Source organism: Neophocaena asiaeorientalis, unplaced genomic scaffold (assembly GCF_003031525.2).
Source record: "Neophocaena asiaeorientalis asiaeorientalis breed wild unplaced genomic scaffold, Neophocaena_asiaeorientalis_V1.1 scaffold43, whole genome shotgun sequence".
Taxonomy (NCBI): domain Eukaryota; kingdom Metazoa; phylum Chordata; class Mammalia; order Artiodactyla; family Phocoenidae; genus Neophocaena; species Neophocaena asiaeorientalis.
The window spans coordinates 1,938,880-1,951,613 of record NW_020173674.1 but is presented as its reverse complement, the minus strand read 5'-3'; the positions used below and the strand labels follow the sequence as shown (position 1 = coordinate 1,951,613).

Sequence of the window (12,734 nt, the reverse complement as noted above, 5' to 3'; positions counted from 1 at the left end):
CGCCTCTGCGTCGCGCTTCCGAGTCTGCGGAGGGAGGATGGAGGATCCGAGGGTCGCGTTCCGAGTCCAGGGTCGGATCCGCCTGTGGAGTCCGCCTCGCCCTTCTGCGTTGGGGATCCGTGTCAGAGTCCGGGGTCCCAGGGCGGGTCGGGGCTCTGAGTCGGCGATCAAGTCAGGGTCCGTCCGAGTTAAGATCCGAATTCTGAGTCGGGGAGCCGAGTCCGCCTCGCGGTGCTGCGTCTGGGGTCCGAGTCAGGGGTTGGAATCCGCGGCTGGGGTCCGCCTCGGGGTCTGAGTCGGACAGCTGAGGGTCAGAGGTCCTGGGAGAGAGCCGGGTTCCGAGTCCGGGGTCGGGGATCAGAGTGGGGGTCTGGTGTCCGCCCTGTGGTTCCGAGTCCAAGGTCGGGGCTGCCGGTGTGGGGCGTCTAGAAGCCGAGTCGGGGTCGGATTTCCGAGGAGGGGCTCCAGGTCGGGCGTCCCAGTCGGGGATTGGAGCCCGAGTCGCGGTTCTGAGTCAGGGTCCGGGTTGGGGATTGGGGTTGCGAGTTGGAGATCGGAGTTGGCGGTTAGAGGTCCGAGCTGGGGATCAGAGGCAGGAATTGGAAGTCGAGGTTTCTAGTCTCGGTGGAGGTTCTGAGTCAAAGGTCGGTCTCCCTTTGGGGGTCGGAATCACCGGCCCGGGTGGGGGATGGGAGGACGGCCTAGAAATCGTGGTCACAGCAGGCGCTGGGAGTTGAGGATTGGAGTCAGGGGGCTCAGTGTGGGCAGGAGCCGGGGACAAACCCACCGCCAGCCCCCACTGTTCCTCTGGCACCTTTTCTGCGAAACGGGGATGCGTGCCTTCCCAGAGGACTGTTCGGGGCACGAGAGGGGTTCATCCATCTGCACAGGACAGCCCGGACCTAGACTGAGTGTCACAAAGTACAAGAATGTTGCTAACAACAGGAAAGTCCACATTCGAGGTGTGTTTCCCAGTCCCTCGCCGTGCGGCCGTGCCTGTGCCTGCGGAGAGCTCCCGGACGGGACTCTTCGGCCTGTTGTCCGCTGCCTGCCCCGCACCTAGCCAGGAGCCTGATACGCAGCCGTGCTCAGGCCGAGCTTGTTGAAGGAAAGCAGGCAGGCAGGATTAACCAGATTTCTGTGGTGTCTCAAATGATCCGTTTCTGCACCTGTTTTCCAGATACTCACTAGGAGAAGAATCTAAGGATTGGGTTGCTTGATCACGGTTCTATTTTAATGTATTTCCAAACATGCTGAAGAGAGAAGTGGGCCTGTTTCAGGATTTATGCTCCAGCTAGAGGGATCTTTTTTAAACTGTGAATCAGAGCATGTCCGAATTCAAATAAGGAGAGCCAAAAGAAAAGAAATTATGAACTATTTCCCTTATGAACATAGATGCAGAAGTCCCATGTACAGCGTTAGCTAACTGAATCCAACAGTATATTAAACAATTCTTAAACAAGTGGGATTTCCACGAGGAATGCAGAGATGATCCAATATCAGAAATTCTATCCATGTAATTCACCACATTAAGAGACTAAAGGAGAAAAACCATATGGGTCTCTCAGCAGAAGCAGAAAAATTGTATGATAAAGTTTAATGCCTTTGTATGAGTTGGGGGAGGGCACCACTTAGCCAGCTAGGACTAGAAGGGAACTTCTTTAAACTGATACAAGTCATACAGAAAAACTTTACTTTTCAGCAAACTTAAGGGAGAAACCAAAAGTGTATCTGTCCCTTTAAGATAAGGAGTACACCCTTAGGATGCCGTCCTGGCCGTCCCCCAGCACGAGGAAAGGGAACGAAGTGTATGGAGAGGGCCCAAGGGAAAGAGGAAGCTGCCGCTCGGGGTGTCAGGGTTCTTAAACGTTTTAGTCTGAGGACCCTTGTACTCCTAAAAATTACTGAGGTCCCCAAAGAGCTTTTGTTAATATGGGTTATACCTTTTTTGATTGATAGTTACCTTCTTAGAAGTTGAAACTGAGACGTGCTTAAAACATAGGACAGTACAAAAGCACATATTCCGGTGGGGGGGTCTTGCTGCCTCTGGAAAACTCTTCAACTTTGGGAGAGTGGGAACAGAAGAGGCAAATGTTGTCTACGAGTATTATCACGAAAATACCAAAATAGTTCGGACCCTGAGAAAGAGTTTCAGGGGCTCTCTGGGGTCCTTGGGCCACACTCTGAAAACTACTGAGCTACGTGGAAAAAAAAAAAATCAACTTTTAGAACTGAAAAGAGACTTCAGCAAAGTGTTTGGATATAAGATCAATGTACCCCCCCTGCCCAAAGCATTTTTTTTTCATGCCAGTAGTGAATACTTTAAAAGCGTAGTAGAAGTTAAGGTAGAAATCAGTGTAGCAGCGAAGTTTATGTCGGGTCTTGGAATTAACAGAGACTTTTATGAAGAAAATTTTAAAATTTTATCGAAGGATATAAAGGAAGATCTTTTGATACGGAGAGACGTTCTATTCTCTCGGATGGGGCAGCTCAGTACTAGAGAGAGATGTCAGGTTTTTCCAAATCTGTAAATTGAATACCACTCTGGTTAAACTTCCAGTTGGAGCTTTTGAGGAACTTGACAAACATATTCTAAAGTGTATGTGAAAAAAAAAAAAAGATCTACAAACACCAAGTGAACTTTGGAAAAGGAGAACAGAGAAGGCCTTGTACCAGCAGATCCTGGGGCCTACTCCAAGCCTCAGTGACTGGAATGGTGGGAAACAGAGGCCCGGGAGAGACTTCAGAGGCAGCCCTGCACTAGAGGAAGGTGGCCTGAGATAAAGGTGGCCCCACATGTCTAAGGGGCCTGTTCAGAAGACGGTATTGGGAAACTTAGCCCTAAATGGAGAAACATGCATGTTGGTTCCCATGTGACCCCCCTAGAAAAGCAGGCTCCAAAAGGACTTAAAGATTTACAAGTAAAAGGTACTTGACATTTGTTCAGTAGGAGAAAACTATGAAGAGTTTTGTGGCCCAGGGTGGCCTTGGGGTCAGCACACGCACAAACCGCAGGACTAAAGTTTATGAACTTGAATGCACGCTAATTAAGTATCTCTGTTCAAGAAATCCATCGCGGCGACGGTCGGAACCATTTTCGTAATAGTGACTTGCCTTTCTTCACTCTGACTTGTGTTGCTCTGCCCAGGTTACAGATGACAAATTCCAAGATCTGTGAGACAACTAAAACCGATACGGGAACAACAGCTAAAATACACTAGGAAGTCTTGCAAATCGATAAGAAAAAGATAGGAGGCCCGAGAGGAAAGGGGGCAAAAGATATTAATTGGCGATTTGCAGGAGGGTTAACAGCCATGTGAAAAGAGACCCCCAGGCTCATCCGTAATCAGAGAAACGCAGATGAAAGCCACAGAGACTCTTCACTTGAGAAGAGGCAGAAAGTAGGATAATGCCAAATGGTGGCAGAAATGCAGGAGACAAGCCTCCCTGTGTGCTGCAGGTGGGAATGCAGACAGGCAAAGACATTCTGGAGGGCCATCCAGTACTTCTTCCTCAAAGAAAATATTTAATACCTGCAGCCTACCAGTTTCTCTCCTGGGTAAACAGCTAGAGCAGTTCTCACCAGAACAACGAGGGGCTGTGTGTGTGCGAGCTCAGAGCAGCCTGCCTGTGAGGGTGGGGAGCTGGAACCTGGCACTGCGGTTAGGAGTAAGGACTAGGTGTGCACTTCCCAAAACGGAGACGTGTGCAGACACGGCGCCGAGTGACACAAACGCCAAACGAAGTGAGAGCCTCGGTACACGGCTCTGTATTGAAATGAAAATTACACACCACCCAGACACGCTAGAAGATGCTCCATGCATTACCAGGCCGCATGCACACGACGATATAAGTAAATTACACTGGAGCGGCTGGCTACGGCGAGAGGAGAGGTGGGGTGGAGAACAGGGATTAAATGGAAAAGCAGAAAGACGCCTTTTCAGGGGTGCCTCCCACAGACCCTTATGGGGTAGCCCACAGTGCTTCGTGAACGTAGGGCTGTGAATAACCCCATGTCCTATGCAGCAGAGTCCCCAAAGCCAAGAGTGAATGAATGAATGTGTGTCCTGTCCCTCCCCCTGCCAGGCATCCTCTAGTAGCTTCTATTTTGGGGAAATAAAATTCGAATTCCATCTGGTTTTACAAGATCTGCCCCGCCCGCTGTCCTTCTCCCTCACCGAGCTCCTGTCACGCCAGCCTTCTGCCTGTATCTCAAACCAGCCACGACAAGTGCCTCCTGGCCTTTGCACCAGCTACTTCTGCCTGGCTGTTCCCACGACAGTTCCTTCTCGTCCTTTAAGGTCTCACCTGAAGTGCCGCCCGTGAAAGAGACCTCCTCTGACCCGCCATTTCAGTTGGCCCTTTCAGTCACTCGCTAGGTCAGCACTGTGTTTCCGGCTTCCACGTGCACAGACTATGCCTCGGTATTTTCTAGTTCCTTAGGCGTCTACTTATCTGTTGCTGCCTGTCTCCTCTAGCAGAAGGGAGGCCCCTTGAGAGTGTGTCTGTCTTCTCTACAGGGTCTGCACACGGCGGGGGTGCGTCATGCACTGCTGCTGAATGGCTGCATTGATTTGCTGAATGGAGGAAGAGGCCAGGCCAGGAAGGGGTGCATCCATTTTCAGAACGCAATGAGAAAGTACACAGCATGTCAGGATCTCAGCCCCTCAGACCGAGGGTTCTCAGCTGCCACACCGGGGACGTTCGGTCTGAGCATTCTTTGTTGTGGGGCGCTGTCCTTTGTGTCTCAGGATGGTTAGCAGCGTGCCTGGCCTCTACCCAGTACACACCAGTAGCACCTCCACAGTGGTAATAATCAAAAACGTCTCCAGACATTGCCACATGTCCCCTGGGGGGCACCCCAGGTGAGGGCCACTATCCGAGACCCGCTCCGGGGACTGGGGTGATCTCTGCTCTGGCCCTTTAAGTGAAGCAAGCAAGCCCTGACCTGCATCCCGCCACACCCAGCACCCACCGCTCTCCCTCTGAGTGAGAGACCCTGACCCAGGCCTGGCCAGTGGAAGCACCCCCTTCCTCGGGCTAGCGGTATAACTCGGGGTTGGCAGGTGCCTCCATCCCAAGGCCATAGGCTGCCACCTGGGGCTTCAGTTGGAACTGTCTTGCGGCTGCATTCCCTGAGCCGCTTCCGGCATAGGCGCCTGTGGCTTGTCTGAATTAGAGGTGGCCTGGGTAGAGGCCGAGTGGGCCCTCTCACCTTTCCCAGTTAGTGCAGACTGACGAGTGAGTGGCTCTCGACGGACAGCAGATTCGGAAGGTTTGCCACGCGCTCCCCGGGAGGAGGAGGCGCATCCTAGGGGGCCTCAGAGCAGGCCTGGTGTGGGGGGAGGGGGAGGGGAGGGAGTGGCCTCTAGCACTGTCCTTCCTTCCCCAGCCATTGCCGTGTTCCTCCCTGCTGGCCGGCCCCAGCAGGACTGGGTCACTGACGGGAGCCTGGACGACCCAAGGTTCGATCGGTTAGGGAAGGCCCACGAAACCAAAACCGGAGCTTGTACCCGCTCCCCCAGCCGCTCCATCTGCGGAACTAAAGCCTTTCTCTGGGAGCCCTTCCTTGGGCTGGGCGAGGCCCTTGTTTGCAATTTAAATGTGGCCTCATTTATGGAAGAATCCTTGCTGCTTCTAAAAGCTTTGGGCTCGGGCTCACCCTCCCCAGCAGCCAGGCCTCAGCCAGAGAAGAAACTGATCTAATAGCCCTTTCTCCTGCTAATTGTAGCAATTAGTGTCATAGAATGGGGACTCCCTGGGGGGCCGGTGCCTAGCACACAAGCCTGTCCCCAGCTCCTCCAGCCACTGCCCAGGCAGACTGGGCCCCCACCAGGGCTCTGGCTGGGCTTCAGGGTGGGGATGGGGGTGGGAGAGAGGGCCAGGGCCAGCGGGTGCCCAGGCGAGTTGTGGCAGGTGTGCACCAGAGCAGTTCAGTCCAGCGGCCACACAGGTGACCCTGGGCTGTGAAGAGGGCCTGACCGGAGCAGAGAGCCAGCTCGTGTCCGCCTGAGTGTGAGTGTGTCCAGGAGGGCAGAAGTGAGGAACATCTGAGGGTGTGACAGGAGGTAGTCTTGGAGCAGGTTGCTCTTACAGGGTGGGGAGCCCTTTGCCAGTGTGGCCCAGTGGAACCCCTTCTCTCCCCTCCCTCCAACAAGGGAGCTCCTGTTCCTTCGTTCTTGCGCCTGTGCTGTTCTGGGAGATTGTAGCAGGCCCTCACAGGGCTCGCTCGCACTCCAGGCCTGCTAGCGAGACAGACCACATACAGCTGACTTTGAGGCAGCGTCCTGCCATCTACACAGCACGCGCCCAGGCAGTGAATCCTGTCTGAGAGGCAGGGCAGCGAGCACTGCCAGTTTACAGATTTGGTCACTGAACAGACCTTTGTCGAAAACTCAGCAGGCAGTAGGAACTCGGCAGGAACAGGAGCTGAGCAGCCCCTGCCCTCGTTGGGGCTTGTGGGCCGAGGGGAGAGACTACCCGGTGCGTGCGTGTGTGTCTTACTGCACCCCAAGGGGAATGCTCTGCAGGTGGGGACACAGAAGAGACTTACATAACAGGAACCACCTGCAGCAGGGTCTGCGCCAGGAATTAGTCTGGGGTCCTAGAAGTTCCCTTGGGGAAGGTGGGGGAGGCAGGACAGGAGCTGCAGGCAAAGGGCCCCCTGGTGGAGGGAGCCCGTGAGCCAAAGGGCCGGAAGGAGGCCAGGCACCTGAAGCGCAGAGCAGGCCACGCTGCCGCCAAGGACTTTGGCCTTGTCCTGAGAGTGCCGAGAGCCTCTGAAAGGTCCCGCACGGGGAGTGGCCCAGTTGGATTCGTGTTGTGAAAGGATCCCCCTCCTCTGCGTGGAGAAGGTACTGGAAGGGGACAGAGGCGCTGCAGTGCCCAGAGACGGTGGCCTGCCTGGGCAGCGGTGACGGGAACAGAGGGAAGCAGAAATCTTCCGCAGATGTCAGGGTGAAATCAACCTGCTGGGGTGTCGGACTGTCAACAGAATTTTTTGTTGAACTTTACAGTGAGAGAGAGAAAAGGAAGGGTGTCAGGGATGATTCTGGGGTTTCTGGCTTGCGTGGCAGGGGTGGGTGGCAGGGACCTCTGCTGTTGGAGAAAAGGTGCCTTGGCGGGGTGGAGTATGGCATGAGAGACTGCAGAAGGAAGCCGTGGGGCTGGTGACTGGAACGTGGGTCTGCAGTGTGGAGGGCCAGGCTGAAGACATGTTTGGGGATCAGGGACCCACAGACGGTGCTGGAAGCTGCAGGCGCAGCTCAGGGAAGCAGTCTGGAGAGAAGAGGGAAGCCAGCCCTGGACAGGTCCCGAGGAGCTCAGGTGTTAACAGCCAGGCCACGAGGGAGAGCCTGCAAAGAGGATCGAGGACAGACCCGGAGAGGTGCGGGAAGGAGGGAAAGTCACCTGCCTAAGTAAGGGTCATGGCCCCTGCAGAGGCCATACTGCAAGCAGTGTTCCTGGGCCTCTGACCATTGGCATGGATGACCGCTGCCCTAAAAATGGCCCCGCTGGGATGTGCCTCCAGCCAGCGTGGCTCTCTGCTGGCCACCGTTCCCCAGGACAGACAGGGAGAGACCCTTTCCCCAGAGTCCTTCCTCCTCTCTCATTTTGCCCTTGGTATCGTGGCAATAAAGAGCCTTTCCCTGCAGCACGTGCGGGAGGCTGGGTTGACTCCCGCGGGGAGGCCTCGTCCTTGCTGAGCTATTTCATAACCTCGGAAGGGTGGAAAATCCCCCCAATCTTAACGCAAAGCCAGCAAGCTGAAAAATGGCCTTGAATAGGCTGAGATGAGAAAACAAAGAGGCCGTCAACATCACGGTCTTGGAGGGGGTGGGGGGCTTCAGTAGACCCCACGCAGACAGCAGTTTCTCGGCTTTCAATGCCCAGACTCAGAGACCCAGCCAGGGACAGGCGTTCCAGGGGGGTGGCGGCAGCCCTTCAGCCCAGCCTTCCTGATTAACAGTTCAAACAGGCTTCAAAGGCTCAAAAGGGGTTAACTGCAGAGCCTCGAACTCCTCCGCCTGCTAATTTTTAAACGCAGCTGAGCTCTGAGTGCCCCTCCCAGAAGGCCCTGAGAGGGACTCTGCTCAGCCCCCACCCCCTGGTGTCGCCAGGAATCTGTGTGCATCTAGAACAAAGGCTCCCCATGCCCTCCCTCTTCCAGCTTGTTCTGATGCCTAAGACAAGACTTCACCCCAAAGCCGCTGCCCTCCATCCAAGCCTGGTGGACATGAACACATGGCCGTGACTTCCAAATGAACCTTTGAGATCGGCTTAAAGGAGCTGGGACCTCAACCCAGGTGAAACCTGGGTGGGAGTAGAGGCTTGGACTCCTGTGCCCCCAGAGACCAGTTCCCAGCAGCGGGAAAGCAGCAGCCCGGGATCCAGGGCAAGTGGGGAGAGCGCTCCCACAGCCTGAAGTCCACAGTCTCCCTCTGACTTCCCTGCCAGGCTGAACACACCTGAAGGCTCTAGGAGTGGGATGAAAACTGCTCAGAAACTCTTAACAGATGCCCCTCACACCCATCTGCCCTAACACACACCCCCTCAGTCGTGCACCTAAACACACGCCTGCTTAGCCTGCGACCCACTCCTTGACAAGGCCTGGGGTTCTGTCCCCTCTTCCTGGTGCTTCTTGCCCAGCCCCTGGCCCCTGTGGCACCTTCTTCATGATGGAAGCTGAGACCCTGCCGGGCCCCCGGGCTGTTCCCAAGGGCCCAGGACCCAGCCTCTGCTCTCACGTTGCCTCATTCGCAGCCCCTAGGACCCCTGCTCCTCTCAGGGAGGGAGACAGCCTTCTAGTATAGGCACATGGCACCCGCAGAACGGTCACGCCAGCAGCAGCAGCCCCCTAAAGTAACCGTGCAGCGCCTTAACTTCATCGTGCTCGACTTGATCTGATCCCCCGCTGCCCAGGAACCAGGGACGGAGGCACTGCGCGCGCCAGCAGATGCAGCAAAGAGCAGCCTGGCCACACAGAGTGGCTTGCCTGAGGCCGCCGGGCACTGACACAGCAGAATTTAGCTTGGCCTCTGAGGAGGCCAGCCCTCCCTGTCCTCTCGTGGTGGGGAGGGCTGCAGGCCTTTGTCAGGCTCCCTGTCCAACCTCTGGAGACAGAGAGTCACTCCCGAACCTTCAGCTCGCCGGAGAACCAGCCTGAGAGAGGGTAGGAGAGGCAGGGCCGGCCCTCAGAGGCTCACATGCCTTCTCAGCTTGTGCTCGGGCAAAGGTCTCCCAAGCAGCAGAGCCCTGGGCCGTGCTGAGGCCCGCCACGGTCATCATCGTGGGGGAAGGCAGCCTTGGGAGTCCAAGAGGCCTTCCCTGCGCATGCAGGGGTGGGAGCCCAGAGGGATGCCCGAGGCCACGGCTAGGCACCCGGGAGGGCCAAGTGCCACCCTGACAAGGTATCGCTTCCCTCCCTGCATAGGCCACTCGGGAGCCAAACGCCACCCCCTCAACTAGCTTCCCAATGGGACTGTGCCCCGCCCCAGTGCAAAGGGCGCTGCCCCCAGCAGCCACTCACCCGACCCTGGCCTCCTTGGCCAGCCGCTCATCCCACTGCCCCTCCCACTCGTGCTGCCAGGGCTGCAGAGGCCACTTGCTGGCTTCTTTTGTTCCTGAAATGTCTGGATGTCTGAGAATCCAGAAGGTACCCCCCTGCTAACAGATTTCTACATCATCCATTGATTCAGCATTCATTCTGGCCCTCCTGTGCAGGCCCAGTGCTGGGACGCGGGGGCCATCAGATGGGGTGCCGCTCTGTGAGCTCCCGGGCTGGCAGACAAGGCAAGGGAGCAAATCACGGGCTATGAGGTGGAAGATGTCGGGGACACACTGGCTGCGGCCAGGCTCCTTCTGAGCCAAAGGAGGGAGGGTGGTTCTCCAGACACCTTCTACCTCCAGGGCTCTTGGAGGAACACCAGTGCCTGGGGGTAGGCGGAGCAGAGGGCAGGGGTTTCTGGGGGCATGTGTCCTGGGCTGCCCCTCCCCCACGCTCCCCATTTCCCAAGGAGAGGCTGCTTCTTCCCCCGCTAAGGCCCCCTCTTCCCAAGGCCACCCAAAAGGCCCGAAGCTGTAAGGGGGGGCATCCCAAGAGTGGCATTGAGTCCCAGGGCCGGGTGGGAGATTATCTACGCAGGGGCTGATAGGAGCGTCCCCCAAGGGCTGACTTCAAAGCCACTCCGCCTAACCCCCTGCATCAAAGTCAGCAGGCTGAGCTGTTTGAACATTAAAAGAGTGGGGGGGTCACCTCCCCAGCCACCTGCGCCTCCACAGCTTCTCTCCTCAGGATCTCAAAGGCCTTCTTGCACAGGTGGGTGGGGGCCAGACCACCCAACTGCCAGGCGGAGGAGCCACTACTACGGGGCGGGCTAACCGCCCCTCAGAATCCTGCAGGCGGTACGCGTGCCTCCAGTTTCCCAGCCTGGGCCCTGCAGTCCCGGCTTTCCTGGTCATCCCCTGCCATTTTCTCTGGGTTCTTCTAGAGGGTTGACCTGTTCCCCAACCCCACATGTGGAAGGAGCAGAGAGCAGAGCTCCCTCTTCCCCCGCCAGCTCAGCTCCAGACCTTGCTGTATGACCGGCCTGCGCTCTCCCCCTCGGGCGCCTCTCCAGGAGGTCTGGGCCCAGGGGGCTCTTGGGGGACAGTGGAGTATGTAGGTGTGATATGGCGGTACAGCACAGCACAGCAGCGCCAAACAGCAGCCCCAGGCCACTCGGTTTGGATCCCAGTTCTAGCACAGGTGAGGTACGTGTCACTGGGCGGGTCACCTAATCTCTCTGTGCCTCATTTTCCTCATCTGTGAACCCAAATTAAAACCAGCAGGGTACCTCCTGGGGTTATTGGGCTGGTCAGAGGGCCAGCTCAGTCCCAGTGCTCGGGAGAGCACCTGCCTTGTCAGCAGTGAGCATGTGGAATGGTGGCACTAGGGCCACAAGGCCTGGCTGCACGAGCTCTGCCACCTGGAGCTGGAGGCCAAGCCCGGCGCCACGCAGTGAGCTGGGGAGGGCGCGCGCGGAGACTGGGGCCCAGCGCTGCAGGGAGGGCTGGCAGACAGCAGCAGCTACTGAAACTTCTGGGGAAGTTCCCCAGATGTGAGAGGAAGGCCCCAAGGAGGCCATTTGAGTGGCGGTGCTTGGACTGTCCACAGGCCTCAGTTTCCTCGTCTAGACAGAGGCTCATCATGGCGTCTCCCTCCCAGATCAGACAGCCCAGGAGGGAGAGCGGACGTGCCCTCGGTGGGCTTCAGGGCAGACCCTTCCTTTCCTCTGTCTCAGGAACTCTACCGAGGCTGGGGTTTTTCCACCTGGCCTCCCTCCCCAGCCCACCAGGTCCTCTGCCTGACCCCAGCGTACCCAGTACCCAGGCCCCAGAGCACAGACTCCTTGTTGCAGCTGAGAGCACGCGCGCGCGCGCGCGCGTGTGTGTGTGTGTGTGTGTGTGTGTGTGTGTGCCCGAGCCCAGAGAGGTGCTGACCCCTCCCTCACACAGGGACATCAAAGGGAAGCAGGAAGCAGCGAGCCGGCTGACCCCCAGCGGGCGGGAAAAGTGCAGTGTCACAGCTCAGCCTGGGGCCCAACTGCTGGGGATTTTCCATCCCACCAGGATTTCCGCAGGACACCCCGACTCCGGCCTTTGAGGCTCCTTGGGAACCGGGGTCTGGGCTGGAGGCCCCTGTCCTCAGTGTCTCCGTGACTGGCTGGCTGCTGGCCCAGACGCATCAGAACACTGTACCCTGGGCTCTGGGACCTGGCTGGGGAGGGAAGGCCACAGATTGAGCAGAGGGCCTGAGAAGAATGGAGAGGGGAACCTGTCCCTCCCCCGCCAGCCACACCTCCTTGATAGGGGTCAGGGGGTCAAAGCCACCGAACAGGCTGTGTCAGGGAGAGGACTGTATAAACAGTCCCAAGTCCCAGGACCCCAGGACGGCCCTCTTGAATACTGTGCGGCAGCCCCAGTGCAGTCAGGGGCGCTGTATGGACAGCTGGGCTCGTGGGCGTGTGCCCACCTGCCAGAGCCTTCTGCAGAGTGTAGCGCTGAGGGCAGCCACAAGCAGGCCAGGCTGTCCCAGCCCTCAGCCCAAGGCCGTCAGGCCTGGGAGTCCAGCACTCTCAACCAGCCCTGTGCTTGGCGGACAAGCCCCGACCCAGATCCCTCCATTGCAGTTTGTGGGTGTGCTAAGGTCTACTTGGTACACCCCGTTCAGGGCATCTGCGTCACTGCCTGGCATCCTGTCCCCCTAGATCTGCGACTGCCATGTCTTCACCCTGAGCTGTTGCTCCTGCCTCAGCAAGCCAGACCTGGCCCTGTACTCGCCTTCACGCACCAGGAGGATGGACCAGGCATGCTCTGCCTGGTGAGGGCCCTCATGGACCTGGGTTGGCCTCTAGGCTGGTGACTGGACTGACACACACCAGGGCCCTCTGGCCGGAGGGAAGTGCACCTGAGTCCCTTTGTTTGTTCTGTGGGGGTGGGCGGAGGAGCTCTTGCTCCGGAGGGAATGCAGTTTTACAGCTGGAAGCCAGTGGTCCCAGTCTGACAACGGGGCCTCGAACAGGGGTTTGCCATCCAAGTGGGGGGACCCGTGTTCGGTCGAGCAGCCACGCTCTGCACAGCCCAGAGCTTGGCCTAAGAGCAGACGTGCTCATGTGGACAGTGCTGGCAGCCGGGCTCGCGATCCGGTTACAGCAGCTGTCCCGCAGGAACGTGCTGCCCAGGGCCGGGAGCTG

General features: G+C 57.6%; 1 protein-coding gene across 1 annotated transcript in view; it reads right to left on the bottom strand.

Annotated features, from left to right (window-relative positions):
* The window catches only part of KCNQ1 (potassium voltage-gated channel subfamily Q member 1), a 364,926-nt gene that overhangs the window by 153,361 nt on the left and 198,831 nt on the right, over positions 1-12,734 (bottom strand). The window lies entirely within an intron of this gene.